Source organism: Nothoprocta perdicaria, unplaced genomic scaffold (genome assembly GCF_003342845.1).
Source record: "Nothoprocta perdicaria isolate Ctin4 unplaced genomic scaffold, notPer1 scaffold_64, whole genome shotgun sequence".
Classification (NCBI taxonomy): domain Eukaryota; kingdom Metazoa; phylum Chordata; class Aves; order Tinamiformes; family Tinamidae; genus Nothoprocta; species Nothoprocta perdicaria.
The window spans coordinates 3,285,393-3,304,255 of record NW_020455910.1 but is presented as its reverse complement, the minus strand read 5'-3'; the positions used below and the strand labels follow the sequence as shown (position 1 = coordinate 3,304,255).

The 18,863-nt window shown below is 45.1% G+C and overlaps 1 long non-coding RNA gene across 1 annotated transcript; it reads right to left on the bottom strand.

Moving 5' to 3' along the window:
- Window positions 1-4,688: 4,688 nt before the first annotated feature.
- On the bottom strand, window positions 4,689-17,579 carry LOC112956534. Its single transcript, XR_003251065.1, has 4 exons — window positions 17,420-17,579; window positions 17,139-17,300; window positions 13,552-13,675; window positions 4,689-5,321 (listed from the first exon to the last, which is right to left on the bottom strand). It is a non-coding gene; the product is annotated as an uncharacterized LOC112956534 (long non-coding RNA).
- Between the last annotated feature and the right edge of the window lie 1,284 nt (window positions 17,580-18,863).

The following is an 18,863-nucleotide window of genomic DNA, read 5'->3' as shown; positions in this document are numbered from 1 at the left end:
AAGCAGAGTTGCTGTTGAACAAACAACTGGAGCGCCTTGCCTCAGTTTCCCCATCAGTAATATGAATAATGTCCGTGTTGTAGTCATGCTGCATGGAATAGTTAGTATTTGCATGGAAATGCTTTGGACATGCTAAGCATCAGATAATCCCCAAGAGATACCATCATCAGTGTATCAATTGTGTCTACACAGTGAACAAAAGTAGGCACAGATGCTAGCATAATGTTAGGTATTTTGGTACAAAAATGAAATAAAGCTCTTGCCTTCTGTCCTCAGATTTCTTGTCAAAAAATCAGTGCTTCATATGCTGAGGTAGTTAGACATACAAAGCATATTTCTATCCTACTTTATTTTATTCTTTGAGCAGAACTCCTGATAAAAAAGTGAAGAACCATGATTGAATCTTAATACAAAAAAGGGCTTAAGTTACATTCTCCTGGGATTATCTGTAGCAAAGCATTATAAGTTTCTCAATATCTGACCTAATTATAACTGTCCTTCTAAATTTTGTTTCCCATAAGAGCTAAATGTCTATGGTTAAAAATAACATTTGAAGCTCCTCCAAGTTCCAATAGAACTTCTTCAGCCTCTCTCACATCTAATATCTATTTTTAATTTGTTTTAATTTTTTACTCAACTTTACAAGTTATGATTTTTAGAATGCCATTCTGCTCTATAATCCATCTCCTAAAAATGTTTTGATTAGATAAACACAAGAACTGGAAAAGAGAAAACTTTATTATATGTGTTTATTTTACATTGGAAAAATACCACAGCTATTGAAACAAGTGATATGGAGGCACGAGGAAGGAAGGATGGACCTGTGATTGAAAAGAAACTGGCTCACCTAGAAGTGTGTCTTCTGGATTATGCAGAGGTCTCTGGCAGACAAACATTGGGGATCCTATGGTGGCTGTCCATAACATTGTCCCTATCAGAGCACCCATCTCTGCTACTAGTCACTATCCCAGGAGGCAACACAGGCTCATCCTCCTGTGACCTACTGAGTCTCATTTAAGGCTCCCCATGTCAATGCAAAAACTCCTGTGGGTTTGTGCTAATACTGGAATGGCAAAATTCTTTGGATGTATTTCCTTCTGCTGCCCCTGCTGTTGGGGACATAGACTTTTGGCACAGATCTATGGTTGGGAACACCCTGCAGATGCAAGAAAATCCACTTCTCATGATGGTTAGAAAGCCAGTAGTCTTCTGAAGCCTTTGTGCCTCAGCTATATATCACAGACACCTTCCCAACCAGACCTGCCAGGGTGAAGTCCTGAAGTTTGCCAAGGGCATTGCAGACGTTCAAGCAAAGCATGTTGAAAAAGTGCAAGGGATTTCTATAATTGGTCTGTGCTCCAATCTTAGGGATGTTGATAATAACTTCTATACAGTGCCCTTCATTGTGAAAGAGCCCAGAAGGAAGGGAGCCTGCAGACACAGAGATCCAAAAAGGATTTTTGGATGGGACATTCATCTCAACCCATCTCTGTTAGGAGTATTTTTGTTTTATTTTGTAAGGATATTGAAGGAAGAATCTGGACATGAGACTTAATATTTGAATATCAAGCCTTGTCCATCTGTAAGAGTTCCTCATCCATCACTATAGGCAGGCCATAAAGCCTCTTGCTGAAGCTTTATAAATGGTCCTGCCTGGTCCCAAGTGCCGAGACAGAGTGAGCTCCATTTTCATGGTTCAGTTCGCTGGAGGGGGGCGCAAGCTGAACAACAAATGCAGTTTATAATTGCCCAGCCGTTCTGCTTGGAGGGTCTGAGCGACTTAAATGTCACGGTATACAAATGGGAATTGTTGGGAGAAATAGAGCAATGCCAGGCTCAAAGTGATTTCAAAGGCATCCGAGTCCAGAGTTTTGCTGGCTTGTAATACAAGTTTAAGGCTGCAGCAGATTGCCTAAATTCCCTCAGAAATATTAGTTCTCCTCAGTGAAAGGCCTTGAGGGCAACATAGCAGATCCTCAGTGAGCGCTGTGGTAGAGACCTAGCTTGGTAAGCTGGAAGGTTTGGTGGCTGTGGTATTCGGGGAGGATATGTGTATCCAAATCCCTACCAGCTGGGGTGGGCCTAGCACTCCAGCCTCGCTGACTTTGCCTCACACATTGGCCTATTCTGCTTGTGCAAAAAAAAAAAATGCTTTTTCCATTCTAGGTCCTAATAAAACAGGAGCATCTGCCTTTCTCCCCAAGGGGCCACATAAGAGACCAGTTTGTAGCTTTTGGGATGAGCCGGTGCGAGGTCCCCCCATGGGACACAAGCCTCTGCTGCGKGGAACTCAGGGCAGAGCCAGCCCGAGGCATCTCAGAAGCACCAGGAACAGCCAGCACTGCCAATCCCGAGGCCAAGAGGCCGGGGCTGGGTTGCTCCTGCCGCAGGAAAGGGGAAGGAAGGGAGGGCAGAGCCTCGACGGAAAACCAGGCTGGTTACCGCTGCCTCTGCCCTCCTAGAGATAGGAAGGCAAAGACAGAAGTCCTGTTGCAGGACAGGGCCCTCCGTTTACCCTGAAGGGAAGTGCAGCCCCGGTGTCCTTGCTGCCCCAGCRCTGCTGCAGCAGCGGGGCTGGTTTCCCAGGACCCTGCACTACTGTGGCAGCCTGTTGTCCTGCCCCTGCAGTGCCGCTGGCACTTGTCCTGCGTGGGCGCCCACAGCAGTCCAAGTTAGTTCCCCTTTAGAGCCCTGCATCTGCATCTGCAGCACATCAGTCYGTGGCAAAACACCGGCATCTGCCAAAGTCTTGCTTGGTACCACTGGGTGGCTGATGCTAGCTGTGGGCAGAGCATCTCAGAGCCCATCTGGCCACAGGAGAAAGGCAAAAGGCAGAGAGAGAGAAGGAGCTTTCCTTATGGTGGATTCTCTCTACTGTAATTTGGGGTTGGACTGTTTGGGCCGTACTACTCACAAGGCAAGGGTGACGTGGATTAAATACAACATGATGCTGCACTGATGCTGCACTCTATTTTCTAGGTGTTCTCCTCAGGACAAGGTGTTGAAGTGAGTATTCTCTTACTCCTTTTTCTTTCCTTCCTCTTTTTTTTTCTTTTTCTTTTTTTTTTTGGAAGAGTAAGGTAGATGTTAAAGATCCTAGGCAGTTTCAAAAGAGTTTGGATAAACCAAAATCTGAAAATTTGTGGGATTTTTTTTTTCTCACTAAGGCATTTCCTAATAAAGAGGTGGTTTGCAAGCACTCAGTACCTGGCATTCTGTGATGATATTTCACAAAACTTTAGGAAGCAGTAGATAGGAAAACTGCTAATATATAAAACATCTATCTTGAAATAAAAAGTTCCTAATTTTAACAATATGAGGCATCCCATGCTGGGAAGCAAGGCATTTGTATGTGTCATATGTAATTTACAGCAATAGGTGCACACAAACATTCACTTGCTCCCAGACTGTGAACRGGAATGTAAGACACTCATTTCTAAATCGGGCACTTGCACCTGCATGTGTAATATTCCAAACATAGCCGGCTCCTCTGACTATTTCCCTGTGTCTGATTTTGGATATCTGCTGCATGCTAGATTAAACTAATTACTTGCTTAAAACTCCATCTTAAATAAAAGTTTGCCTGCAATATTTATCCTGGAGTTGTCTGCAGTATTAGTTCAGATGTTACATTTCCAGGGGTTATTTTTTTTGATTGTTTCAAAACATTTTTCAGCCCTCTCTTTCACTTCTATCTGGTCTCCCAGTAAGCCCTCCTAATCYTGATATGCTGTTTTCCTGGTTTCTCTGGTAATCTCTTTGAAGAGAATGGACAAGCTAGACCATCCCTCAAATGAGGTAAAACATTTCCCAATGTGGCCATGACGTTTGCCAAGAAATTCCTGACTTAGCATGAGTGTTCCCATCCTGCACTCATGTTCCCTGGCATACTCTGGCCCRGAGAGGCTCTTTTGACCGTCCAGGCTGCTGTGGCCTCTCCACTGCGCTCAGCCGGCCCCAGCGCCCAGCCGTGAAAAGCCCATCCCCACAGACACCCTTCAGCATCCTTTGAAACAACCAACTCCGACAGCCACGCACGGCTTCTTTTTACAGCCCAGCTGCCTCTTTCCGAGGAAGGCTTTTCTTCTTTTCCCTCTCTGTGCCTCGAGCAAGCCTTGGCCACACAGGCCAGGCCAAAGCGAGGAGGCCCTAAGAAGGCGGCACAGGAACAGGCCCCGCTGCGGCCTCCCGGCTGCGGCAGGGCCCGCGCACCCTCCTCACCCCACTGCTCCATGGCAGGAGTCCCGGCRCACGCAGGGCCCCCGTGGATGCCGACACGGGAGAGCGTGGGGATGGCGAGGGCAGAGCGGGGCCTCAGGCCTCCGTTACCGGCCTGCCCCAACACCTCCCTCGCCACCCCGCATGGAGGAACAGAGGGCCCCTTGTTCCTGGCCGCTGCTGGCTGCCTAAAGGGAAGCGGGATTTGTTCTTCTAGCTCTGCTTAGGAGAGCATTCAAATACAGAAGTTAAAGCCAGGCTTATCCTCTCTCTTTTCTTTACATAAAAGCTCCCACTCGAAGCAGACATCTTCTGAAATCTATTATCCTCTATATTGTTCATAGTGGTTCTAATTTTTCCCACGTTGCTCAAAGCTCTATCCTCAGGTGACTGTTCTGTGAGCTTTCACAGCTCAGTTTTACCTTTCAAATAAGATTTATCCATTAAAACACAATTCCACTGCTTTTTGCAGCTATCATTTTGTCACATATGGATTTATTCAATAAATGCTTTTAATAGCAACATTTCTAGGCTTTGTTTGTCAAGCGCTGCCAGGCTTTTTACAAGCCAGGGTTGGCACAGACATTGAATTGCCGCTCTGTACCAGAAGAGTGTTCCCTGCTGGTCATAACTGAGGTCCTGCACACACCACTAAATGAAAGGAAATTAAAAATATGAGTATCTACATAGTTCACAGCCAGTAAATGGTGGAGAATAACASGCTTCCAGCAACTTCTGGACCTCGGCAAAGCTGCTAATAGAAGCAGGGATGTGCAATTTTGATTTGCAGTTCCAAGATCTACCCCAAGACTAAAAGCCCACRCTCAACATCACCACCAGGGCAGGGAACTAAAATGCCATCAGCAAGGATAAATTCAGCTAGCCCAAGGGCACTGTGAAGTAACAGCTGAGAGGACAGGAAAGAGAGGTCAAGATCAGTATGCCAAAAATCCTCGGGGGCCGGGTCAGGCAGAAAGCTGTGGTGGGTGAGCAGCATTGCTCTCGTCTGTCATCAGCCTGCTGGCGAGCAGTGGGYCTCCAAGGTTGCAACTTGGTGCGTGTGGCATCCGTAACTGCAGGACTTCTTAAGAGTCTCTGAATAACTGTAAAACAAACAAATAAAAAGTTGCTGTACAGGAGAGGGAGCCTCTTCTTTTGCTCTGTTTCCCCAATCTCATACTTTTTCTGAGGCCTTTGGGTGTCTATTGTTAAATCCTTGGCCCAAATTCTCCTCCCTGAAAGTGGTACAGTACAGCTTTGCTAAAACACTATCAAAAGAGAAAAGTTACATGTTGCCCAATTTTCATTTTTTAGCCTTTCCAAAAATTATCAACTCCTTTTGGTGCCTCTTTTGCTCTTTCAATTAATTGTTTAGGACATTCAGACATGAGGAGGATCTCTCTTTGCTCATCTACCCCCATGCTCTCCATAGTCCACATGGTCCCACAAGGACTTATTAATTAAATTCTCTCAACACACTGTTTTCCTTCTGACTATCTCTGTATTCTGTGCTGCTGCTTGTGTACATTGCTGAGAAGAATCAGAGAGAGCTGAGAACCAAATAAAAAAAGCCCTCCAGGAATACAGTGTTCGATTATACAGAGAAAACCCACAGCAGAGATTGCTCATCTTTATTTCCCAGAGGATACCTCAAATATCTTTGTTCTTTGGCTTTTTAAAAAGATTTTCCTTTTCTGGTAAAATCATTTTACCAGTGAACTGCAAGCCAAGCTTTTGGTCACATTTACCTGCCCTTCCATTATCAGCTGTTACCCACTGGTYGTTTCCATGCTCTGCCTCCAGGGTGACCCCATTAGCAGCATTCCCACCTCATGGTGGCCCCGCTTTCCTGGGGTCCAGGACCCTCCACAAACTCTGGCTGTGCTGGAGAGAGCCTGACTTCATACAAAGCACACAGTAGGGCTTCCTCACCAAGTGTCATAAATGCATTACCAATGATAACAGCGATGATGAGCTCCCTAGAGAGGCCAGGAAAGGAATGAAAGGGGGGCCCGAAGCCTCCTCTCATCTCCCAGTGTGCTCTACCGCTGTATGGACAAGGAACAACTTCTGTCAGTCAAAGCCAGTTTCCCCAGTGCTAGATTTACCACAAATAGCCCACAGAATAACTCTTAAAAACATAAATGGTAGGTACAGTAGAAGGTATAATTCACCAAGCATTTCAAGCTGAGTTTCGTGCTTCTGTCAAAGTCCATACATTTGTAATGGATGGTCATAACCATCATGCATACGTTATATGTGTGTGCATACACATGTTTTGATACATACAGTATTTTGCACTTATCTAAAAATAAAACTGCAATAGGGAAGATGAAAATRTAGCCATCTCCTTACATTTTGTGCTGGGAACCTGGCATTACCTCCAGTTTGCTGCCTTCCCAGCTGGCTAGCTCGTATATCGTTTATGTTGGATGTCCTCCAAGATTAATGCCATCATCTGCATAGTTTAAAAACTCTAATCTTGCTAAATCTCTTTGCCTTGAAATTTGATTGTACCTGATCTTCATTATTTTAATTGTTTAATGTATGATAATTAAGGCTTAATTAGATCTAACAGATCCCAGTCAGCCCAACATCTTCACATCCATCTGAAAGCTGTGGGAAGCCTGAGATATAAAAGAGTTGATTCTATGCTGGTTTTTCAATCCATAAACCAGGTATTATTATTTTTAGCACTGACATGTTTGACTGCAGGCAAGTCATTTATCTTTCTGTTTCTCCAAGGGATTCCAGCTTGCTGTGTGAATAGCCTCACGGGGTGTCAGTGCAGGTTGACATCTTTACACACAAATGTTACGAATGTAGCCATAAACTCGCAGCCTATCGAATACGCAGCTGCCTCCTAAATGGAACCGACTGCAGCTTATGTATGAAAGACGATGATGACCATGGCAGCCTCTAAATATGCATGCTGTCTCTGCATCAAGCAAAACATAAGGCAGCCTTCTTCAGCCCCTTCATATCAAGCTCTGGTACCTCTCTTGGTACCTTCTGGGTGATGGGGTTGCAGCGTATATGGAGGGATATCTGGAAAACGCTGTTGCCACAGGATGTGCAGGCCTGGTCTCTACATCCCCAGCAAAACATGACTCTAGAGACATGGCCAAAGCCAAGGATGCACCTCCAATTCTGCCTAGGTCCCGGTTTCAAGGATCAATCTTTGCATTGAGTTAATTGCCAGTCATCTCTTCTGAAGATGGAGCTGGGAAAAGAGCAAGCAGTAATCATGTTTTCCTTACAAACAGCAAATGAGATTGCCTTCCTTCTCTTCTCCATCATCTGAGTGCTTCAGCAGTTAGACTACTCACACAGGACATGGGAGCTCCATATTTAATTCTCCATCTCAAAGGAGATAGACCCACTTCTCCAGGGCACATTCCAGCTACCACAAGGGCTTCACATGGGGATCTTCAGCTCCTGCCAGAAGTTTGTCTCTTTGTCCAAAATATAAGTTAGAACATTGATTCTGRAAGAAATCACAGCTTTCCAGTTTACTAGGGCTATCAGTTGAGAGTGAGGAGACTTGGTTCTGCTCCATGGCCCAAGGACTACTTGTGTATCCCCTCCATGCTCTTCTGTGTGTGCAAAATAAGCAAATGCAGATTACTCTTCTGAAGGGTATCAAGATTCTCCAGCACCCTCCTTGCAGCAGTGAACGGTACAGTGAAAAATTGAGACCACCACACAGATAACAAATCAAGCCTAGACTTAATTCACCATAAAAACAAGATGRGAAGAAACAAACACATGTAGAAACCTGCCATTTTCATATCTACAAGCAAAACATACGTGTTAATGCCCCTCAACCTGATAAAAGACTTTCCCTTCAGCATTGCAGGCAGCCGGCCAAGTGTGTGGGGCTACTCACTTGACAGTAATGAACATATGCTCAAAAGGAAGACACAACAGGTGTGACAAAAAAGCACATGCATTTGGGCCAGCAAAAATGTCTCGTGCCTGTGTAAAATGGATAGGTTACAGAAGAAGCAGCCGCTAACAACTGCACTTTTCACAAACTGTTTTTTTCTGCAGCAGGAATGGTTTTGTGGAGTCGGCAGCCAGGCTTCTCTGAAAATGGTTCAAACAGACTAATTGAAGACCAAAGAAAAAAAAAATCCCAAGAAAAACAATTCCTTCTTTAGGAAGAAGCCAGAGAAAAAGAAGCAGATAAAGGATTTCTAGCAAACACTCAGAGAGAATTTAGTTTTTAAGGCCCTAGGAGGGGAAAAAAAAAGAGAGAAAAAAAAAGAAAAAACGCCTCCTTTACTTCTAAATCCCTTTGAACATTTTCAAAGCTGTAAAAATATTCAGCTAGAACTGCTGTAATCAAAATAATAAACTGTATATTTTTGTAACCTAATTTGGAGATTCTTCGTACTCCCCAAATGCAACACGGGCTGATTTTTAGGCAGAAAAAAAAAACCCATATATTTCTGTTGTTGATCTTTTCTCTGGAGAAAATACACTTTTAAGTTAAGCGTTGGCTGGAGCCATAAACCGGCGGTAGGTGACAGCCCTTAGCGCCGGAGATGGAGGCCTGGCGTCGGCGGCGATGGCGCCGGGCTCGCGGGCCTCGCTCTTTGTTCGCCTGTGGCGGAGCCGCCGGGCRCTCCCGGCCCAGGTGGGCCGAGCTCCGCATGCCCCGGGAGCCGCCACCGCAGGCGGGGAGGATCCCGGCGGGAGCTGCCGTTGCCAAGGGAGAAGTTGTGGGAGCACGAAGCTCCGTGCGGGGGCAAAGTCCCCAGCAGCGCGGGCTGCGGGAGGAGGAGCGTGGTGGGGTCTGGGGCAGAGCAGCCAGGCAGCGCGGAAGGGCCACCATGCTGCGTGTGCTCGGATTCGGAGCATCCTTTAGGCTGTTTTGTCTCGTTTGCTCCGAGAGCCAATATGTTGGAGACACAAGTCGTTGTGCGGAGGTGGGAAGGGTGCCAGGAGCAGGGTGGGAAGGASGTGCCGGGCAAACCATGGCGCAGGTGCCAGCCAAGGCTCGGCGTGTACACTGCAGGAGCCATACGGGAGCTATATGGGAGCTATACAGGTGTGTCGCCTTAGCTTCTTCCTGGAATCTGCAGAAAGATCCTTCCCTGAGCTTGTGCTTCGTGGTTCTGAGGGACAAGCTCGATGTTTGACATGGAGTGTCTGTGTGCTGAGAGCCTGGAAGTGCTCCGGCAAAAACTGAACACTCACCCAGGCTTCCCTCATTACCAGCAAGCTGTAGGAGATGGAGAAAATAAACAGCCTGGGCAGCTGGTTCAGTGCTGAATAGCTGCAGCGTATGCACCTCTCACGTGTTGATGCAAGCATCCTCCAGGGAGTTCAGTAGATTCGGAAAATTCCTTCCTACTCGAGCACCGTCCGTATTTCTAGCTGGACACTTGAAAATCTTCACCTTGTTTTGCAGTGCGCGTATGACTCCCCTCCAGCCTGTCTCCCCTTTTCCATAGGTGCTGAATACAACACAATCTCCCAAGTCTTTAGGACTGCCTATGAATTTATACAAGAGGTTGCAATTGTAGCAGCAACTTCAACTGCTTCTTTTCCTTCAGCCAAATCCTGAAACTCCATATGCTTCAGACTTCCTTATTCCCTCCCCTTCCTTTTTATTTTCACAGCAGGTGAAACATTTTCTAGACTAACTTTTGGAGGCCTGTTTTTTTCCCCAAATTGTGTTCCTCTAGCTATCACTGCACTTTATCAAAAAGTCTAAATTCTCCTTACCAACCCTCTGCTTTTTGCCTCTGCATTTCAGGTGCAAATCATCTTCTCTTAGCCATAGTCCTGGTACACATCTGAATCCATGGCCTAACAAGTCCTATATGTTGCTCTCTCCATACAGTTCCTTTGTATTTGTGGGCATAAATTATAACTAGCTATGGTGACACTTTAAGTACAAGAAAAATAGCACTGTAAAAACCTGCAGCTGATTTGCAGATTTGTTTGAGGGATTGAGAGGAGCTCACACCATTCTGCAGTCAGTCTGCAGCTATTCCTGGTGCTTGAATACCACTTATTTCACAGAGATCATTTGTTCACAACCTAGTTGCACTCTAATTAGCCTAGCCAGAAGCTTGCCAAGTTTGAAAAACAAAATAAATGTTTAACTGAGAAGTGAGACATTAACTATTTGAGAGATCATAACCATAACATCCATAAACTGGTTAGTCTCCTTCAGTAGTTTTACTTTCTTCTCACATAAAACTGATTTTCAAGTCTAGTAATAAAAAACATCTTAGAGAATCCAAAAGTCAGTAGAAGAAGAGCAGCTGCCCTATGAGACCTTATGCCTGGAGTTTTTCTTCAAAAATTCTTCATCAAGGCTTAGGTTTTCAAAGCCTGCCCTAAATAAATGACGAGACAGATTGGGTTGGGAAGTCCAGCCATGGTTTGCAAGGGACAGGTTCTCCCTTCCTTGGCCTCAGGTTTTCCATACAACCAYGGGCCAATCGTGCAGACGTTTGCCAGGGAGCTTTGTCCCTAAGGAAGGACCTAATCCTGCAGGACTGGGTGTAGATGTCAATTTGCTGCTGACCTTTATACAACTGCAAAACTGTAACCTGGCCACACTGCGAGCGCTCCTGCTACCTTTACACTTCCTGGGGCTTATCTGTTACGCAGGATCAGACACGTCTCACCAGCTGGGAAGCTGTGCAGAGGACCATCCTTTATCACAGTACAGTAGTATCTGTCTATGTTCTGGGGTCTTTTTGTTTGTTTTTTTTTTTTGACACCAGCCCGCTGGTATCCTGCTTAAATGGGTGACTACAGAAGATCTACAGAAACTTTCCTGTCTGGAGAAGCTATCCACCTTCAGCAAGAACCTGACAACCGAAAGACAAAAAAGGACCTAAGTAATTCTTTTTTTTTCTTTTTTTTTTTTTTTTGGCCAGCTAAACTAACCTGTAAAATATACAATGCTCACATTATCTTATAGAGCAGTAAGGATTCTGTCGGCTAGCCCTAAATCTCCTTACAAGAATATTCTAAAAACCTGGTGATGCTGGGTTGGTTTGAAATGTGTGCATAGATTAAAAAATCCATTTGCTTAATTATAGTTAGCTTCTTTTAAACTAGATTTACTAGTCCCACCACATACAACTGAATCTGTAAAATGTCAGACAGCTAGGAGGGGGACATAACAAGAAGCCAGAAATATCTAATGAGTATAAATACCAAAGCAGGAGATTCTCCAGTCAGGGTGGAAAAGGGTCTGTAACGATTAGTTTTGTTGTAGGTCTTGACATGAGCACATCCAACAGCCTGACTGAACTTTTTGGATGAGGAAAGAGCCATTTACTGGTTCCCAACAGAGTATTTCTGAGACCTCATTACTAAATCTGACAAAACCCTTACGTTATTAAACGAATTGATACAGAGCAAAGAGAGCAAGGAGACTGCAAAGATAGTAACAGACTCTGGAGATTCTGAGAGGAAAAGAGGTGTTCGGGGTGGGAAGGAGGAAGAGGCAGGACAAGAAAAATCAAGTTGTTCTGCAAGAAATACAACAAGCCAAGTGGGTTGGATTGCTGGTTCTCATCGACTCGTGGCCCTTGCCTGCTGGCATGTCCTTTGCTGTGCTAACCAAGGCCTCTCCTCCACGCAGGGCTCACAGTCTCTGAGCATCCGCTGCCTGGCTGCTCTCAGCTGCTATATAAAGGCCGGCTTCCACCTGCCTTTTCCTCAGTGCAGACATTCAATTATGCTCTTTGTCCTCTGTACAGCTGCAGTTTTTCACCAACCTTATTTATCTTGAGATTCCAGCTTGTCGTTGAAATTGGGCTCCGCAATTTTTAAGGGGAACTGCTGAATGTACAGAGAGATAAACAACACAATCTCATAAACTCCATTTCAAAGGCAAGCAGGCTAAAAAATGCCAGTTTTTAATTTCTGCTCCTGTTCGTGCCAAATGTTGTCTAACATTTCAGCAGCAATCTGTGGCCCTGAGAGCCTCTTTCAATATCCTATCAAGAATATAAAGTAAATTGTGATAAATGTAGTCAGTATAAAATAAAATGAGACCAAATTGGTTGCTGGGATGCAAAACTGAGCCTGACAGGCAGTTGAGAGGAGACTTGCAAGAAAATGCTTATTTTGTGTATTTCTTTGGGGCTTAGCAGCCTGGAGCTGTCAAGATGGTTTTGCACATGCTCAGCAGCAGAACAAGGGAACTGAGTGATTTACCAGTGGAAAAAGTGAGTTCCTGCTGCATTGAAAAAGCCTTCAAGAGGTGGGAAYAAGGTTGGAAGTATCTATTAGTACTTGTAAGTTGAATAAAGTTTTTTTTAAATATGCATTTAAGGGTTTACGTTTCCCTTGTAAAATTACATCCCAAATTTCTTTAGCAACCAGTTATAAAAAAAAAAAATACTAAAAAACTTGTGAAAATCTTGATAAATTAATCACTTCTCCTTCACTCATGCCTCTATTAAACTATTCAGGTGACTGTAAGAGACATTAATGAGACCTATTTTCCTCCTGTAGAAATTGTAGTTCCTTAGACAATCTCATAAAAGGTGAGTGCTCCATCATTCCACTTCTAAGCATAACTTGAAATGAGGAATAATAATTCCTTGGATTACCTTTTAAAAATAAAAGATCAAAATGCTACTCGTTGATCCCTTTAACTGCAAATGTTAGTTAAGAGTCTGCATATTTCATACAGGAGTGAAGCTATTTCATTTTTGAGGCCCTGTAGAAATCCTCAGGCTGTACCCTATGGGACTGGTAACTTACATTCTTCCAAATTATGAGTTCACTTGAGTGCTTCTCCTGATGCCTTCAGCTCTAGCAGTATTATTTATTTCTAAAAGAATGTAAATAAAATAAATAATGTATTGTTTAAAAAAATAACAGACTAACTCAGGATAAATGCAAACAAGACGAGATGAAATTAAGTGGCAGAAAGATTTCAAACAAGACATTATGGAGCCTTTTTCCTGACAATCAACATTAAAATAACATTAGCTAGTACATTCAAATAAATAAAAAATAAGCCCCAAAATAAATCAAAGTAGATATAATAGAATGATGTTAGTCCCAAGTCTGCTTCAAGACATCCTGTCTCTTCTGGTAACACTTCTTAAGTATTATCTTGCTCACTCGAGAACAGTTACACAGAAAGGAAATGAATGCAAGCTAAAGAGAGATCCAGGTTCCCAAATCTCAGCATCTATTGTTTCCAAAATAAAAGAACTGTTTTCATTTATAAGCCCAAAGAATTATTCAGGGTTTAGTAACTGAGGGTGTCATTCAGCCCTACAGAAAGGGCCAGGATAAGGCCAGGGCACAGCGAGTTTATCCCTGCTTTGTTGTACTCACAGGAGCTCACACCTGCAGCCTGGAGATCCCAGCATGGCCAGTGCTCACGGGTGGGAAGGTGCCCATCACACCTGCACGTGCCCAGCACCACGTGTGTCCATTTCAGCAGCATCCACCAGGTTATCTGAGAGAGAAATGCAGGAAGAAAACCTCTGGGATAAGTTTTTTCAGTATTTCCTTGGAATACATGCAAATACCTCAGCATTGGGCAATGGGTTGAAAACGCGACTATAAWAAAATCTTAATATATAAACCAGCATATGCCACTTGTAGGCCTCTGGCTGGCTGAGCATTTTCAAACACTTATGTTCAATCTCCTTTTTGCTGCTGATGGCTGGAGATATTTTATTTTAATGTTTTCACAGCTCTGGTGACTGCAGCAGCATTCCTGAAATGCTCTTTAGCTGGATCTCAAAATAGGCTGATTATAATCAACCTTCTTCAAGAGTGTTGAACGCTCTTTTTCCACCTACCTTTTCAGCTTGCATTTAATATTCCAAAATCAATCCAGGTACAAACCCAGTTTCCCTTTTTCTATGGGAAACTGAACACACTAACAATACTAACAATACTAAGCTGCCTGTTTCCAAAATGAGCTCTCATCTCTTTAAGAATTTCCACACAAGTTAACTGGTTACTGAAATTTATTGCAAGCCTTCAAATACAGCTAGGTCCTGGTGTTCYATCCCATTTCGTACACTAAGTAACAGGAACAACATTTCTCTACATCATATTAAGCTTTCGGTGACACCTGTGCAAATTTACTGCTTTTCATACCCTTCTGGAACATCTTCTAAACAAGGAGGAACACAATCCAGCTTTCTGCTGCAGAAATGTTAGTAGGGAGCAAAAAGCCACACTAATTTATTTTGATCATTTGGTGACAGGTTCCGTGAAAGAAGTTGACACTTTACATCACTTCTTTTTAGACTCAAAGAGCACGCTAACTCACTATTTTTCGGTTCTGTGTTGTTTATTTGGTGAGTATTTTGACATTCTCCTTGGATACTTTTCCCTTTGCTAACTAAATGTTTGCAAACATTTTAAATTCTTTTCATGAAAATGACCTTTGCATTTTACTGACAGAGAGGAGAATCTGAGGATGACTCCTCAGGTGGGGACACTTGCAGTTATCCACTCCCTCACGCTCTCCCTCTAATGTATATTTTTAAACCAGCCCRTAATCCAAATTGTTTGAGGATTTGAATCCAAAGAACGTGATTACTTAAGCAGGACTTGCTGCTACTTTGATACTGCAGCTGAATRTGCCATTTTTTATAAAACTAGACTATGGACAGTCAGGGGAGATGCTGAGAACAGGCTCCAAGGAGATCTTTGATGAAGCAGAGCATGTGAGAGCCACTAGTTCTAACGACTTTCCATGCAGTAATGGAAAATAGCAGCCACATCCACAATTTATATTTGAGAGCCCAGCACCTGACACACAGTGAGAACCTATCTCCTTTTGTCACCACTGAGGGAAGAAAAAAAATAAAGAATAAAAATTATCCCTYCCTGCACTAAAATATCTCAGTTTGTCCTGAAAAGTGTGGTAGGTGACTCAAAAGCACAATTAGACTTAACAAAAAGAGAGGAATGAGATATGTATCTTCTCATCTGCACGTTTTCTGAGCAAACCTTAGAGCTGGACTTACAAATCAGAGGCTGTGGCCAAAGAAAGAAATGAAACTCGCTGGGACATCTTCCTAAAAACGTTGATGAAAGGCAGTACCCCTCCACTGGTCTTGCTTTTGTCAACTGGGAGCTGAGCCCGCTGGCAGCTCGGGAAGACTGTCCTATATACAAAATAGTCATGTAGCCTGAGTGTCAGCATGGAAAGTACAGCACAAATCACCAGCAGTTAGGAATCTGAGAAAGCAGCTTTCAGGAAGGCAGCTCCTGACAGCAGGATCCAAGACAACAGAGCTGCCAGTTTTCTTTCCCCCATAGGCCATAGATTTGCCGAGTCATGCCCTGGTCCCCAGAGAAATGCTCCGTGAGGGGCTGCCCTTCCTCGTTTTCCCTTGCCCAGGAACCCAGAACATCTCTATTTTCTAACAGCAGCCTGGTTAGCCCGGAAAGAAAATAACACTGTGCTTTCCAATTCCCGACAGGATTTACTGTCTTGTAACAGTTATTCCTACTGGCTTCCTGGACTGCCTTCCCTGGCCTCCGTTAGGGTAACCTTCCCCCCAAACCTCCTGTCGTCCTCCTCTTGCAAATGGATAACCCTTCCTGGCTACCCACCCACTTCTAATTGGATATGGGGAGGCAGGGGGAGGAATAACTAAGTACCTACAGGAAAGATGAGAGAGAAGAACGAACTAAATGCTGCGTTAGGAGGGGGAGTGAAAGATATCTGAGGTCATTTTCTTTCATTTCCTTCCACTTCTGCCTTTCGCAGAAAACAGCGAAGCAATGCACATAAATATACATATATATGCACTTTTATATGGAAATGTGTCTAGCTCTGCAAATGAGTCTCTGCTTCTAGATGTTGACAAGCATGCCTGACAGCCTGAGATAGTGAAAGTGCAAGTCATCGAACATAAAGCCGCATGGAAAGCAGCAGAGAAAAGGCATTTCAAGAGAAGGGAAACGGCTCCAAGCATAGCCTTTCGAGCAACTAAATTCCCCAGTCAAAACTGCAACARGCAAGACAAAACACAGCATTCCTCGCTGAGGGAAAAGTGCAGGAAATGTAAGAATGGAAGGCAGCAGGCAAGTATCGGCTCAAGAGACAGCCCGTGCAAAGGTGAGTAATGTCTAATTCCCTGGATCTGTTTCAAATGGCAGCGTTCAGGAAAGGCAGAGAAGTGGAAATGGTGCTTGGCAAAAATAGCCTCCTTAAAGGAGAATGAGTGTCGCTTCTATTGACATATGGGGCTGTGAGCAAACAACAACTCTGGCGAGTGGCAATGAGGGTTGTGGCAGGACACATTCCATTCACGCCAAAACGGGAAAGAATGGAAAGAAGTGAACGGAAAGACTGATGGTTTTCTTCCACAAAACTATTAATGCTGCCTACAGCATTATCAACAGCCTGCTGCACTCAGTTTTCCCTTCTATTTCCAGAGATAGCCAAATGCAGTACCTGCCTGTGCTGCCTCTAATGTTTGCTCCAGTGGGGATTCTCTAGGTACTTTTAAGAATTATTATTTTTCCTGCATCCATTCATTTTTCCCCGTGCTACCACCAAATATTCAAGCAGCAGTCAAACCGTGTAGCCTATATTTGGGCTGATGCCATTTCAGAGAGAGTTTTCTACAAAATAAAGGTTTCAAGCTTATGTTAAAAATGAACTCTGTAACATAACTTCAAGCAAGTTGCAGCAAATGCTGTGCCTCCATGCCATCTGTGTTCAAGTACAGCTCCCATCCTATTGCTTCCTAAAGTGGAAAATARTGATAAAAAATAAAAACAGATAAGATGAAGAATTGTGTGTGCTGGAATACATTATGAACCTCAGCCTTAYGGTGCTTTATACAAAAACAAGGTGCACGTATGTGCGTAGCCATGCAAAGTTACCACTGTGGCAATAGAAAGGTTGTATTCTTCATTCTGTGTGAATTAGGCAATATTCTCACCTGAAATGGCTGGTGCACTCAGGTGAGCTCTGCTCTACCYGATACTGCCCATTGCTCTGAATACTTTGCTTTTTCCAGCTCTCTTCACAAGCRTTCCAGAAATACTCCACAGGAAAATGATGGAGATTCTATAAACCCAGGGGTAAATGGAAGGCACTAGAACTGAAGAGAAATGGAAGTAAAAAGAATATCCCACTGTTAAATCAGTGTTTAAGATAAYGGAAGTTTCCGGACAAGACTTACACAGAGAAACATGCACATTGTGACAAACCTCAACGTACCTTTGAGACCATGGAAAGGGTTATAACAGAACCATAAACACTGCAGGTAAAGTGGCACCACAGAAAATGTATCTATCCTTTGTACGATACAATATTGGAGTAAATTTTATTACAAAGAGCACCTTGTCACAACGAACTTCAAGTCTTTTGGGATACTTAATCAAAGGGCGGGATGGTTCCTTTGAAGATTTAGGAAAAAAATCCCCGGRGTTTTATTTATTAGTTTATTTTGGAGGGGATGATTTTGCCACATTCTGAGGCCTACAGCCGTTTCACAGGTCCAGGGACAGACAAGGAGCCTACCAGGAGGCTACCCAGGAGCAGAGAGATGGAAAATACATAGGAAAAGCCCTGCAGGAGCGAGCGGGGTCTCGGCACACAGGGCTGCCAAGCCCTGCAGACCTTTTCCCCCTCCCCTAARGCCTATTCCTGACGAGGGGCAGGCCGCTCGCCAAGGACACCAACACACCCAGGGCTTCCTCCTCCTTTCCCAGAAGCGAGTCCCTCTCTCTCCTCGTGCTACTCCCACACACTGCCCAACGGACAGATTTTAACGACTCCGTCTGCATAAACGCAGGTGCACCCTGTGTTTCGGCGGTGGCTGCACGAGTTGTTTTTAATGGACAGCCGAGGGAGCGCTTGGGATCCGAGCGGGAGCTGCTCCAAACGCTGCTCCTGACCCATCTCCAGGCAATGCTCCCAGCCGAGACGCTGCAGCCAACCCTGGAACCACGGTTTAAGGGTTTATATCTCGCGTTAAAAAAGAATAAGGCTGCGTGCTTACGGGAAGCACCTGCAAGAGCTTCAGGTGAGCCCGTAAGAGGGAATCTCCCCTTCCCAGGGATSATGTTCATATCCCATCACATTAACACATGCAACATGCATCTCTGAGGGAAAATATCCCCCATTTCCCCATCCCCAGTATCTCCATTCCCTGTGTTTTAACTGGCTGCTCTCAGGGAGCAGATGCACGCGAGGAACCTCGGCCTCCCGCGCCGCTTCCCGGCCGCGGCCGCTGCCGACACCCGGCGCTGGCGCCCGGCCACTCGGCCGCTCCCGGGCAGACCCCGCACCAGGCCGGGGCGCGGCCCGGGCCCGCGCGCAGCCAACGCTCCCGCGCTAACGGCGTTCCCGCAACAGCCCTCATTCCAGCGCCCTTCTGCCGCCGTCCCGCGCGCCCTCCCCGCCGGCAACGGCCGCGCGGGAGGCGCGTGGGCGCCCGCCGCCCCTCTCCGTGGCCCCCCGCGCCCCTCCGCACCGGGGCTGCCCTCGGGGGCTCCGCACGTCCCCCCGCTCCGCGCCCAGGGCCACTGCGCAGCCCCGCGCAGCCTCCAGCGCGGCCGCCATCAGCGCAGCCCGACACCGCCTCCCCGCCGTGCAAACCGTGCCGGAAACGCGGAGAAAAAAAAAAAAACAGGGTCGGGGGAAGGTTGCGCTTTTTTTT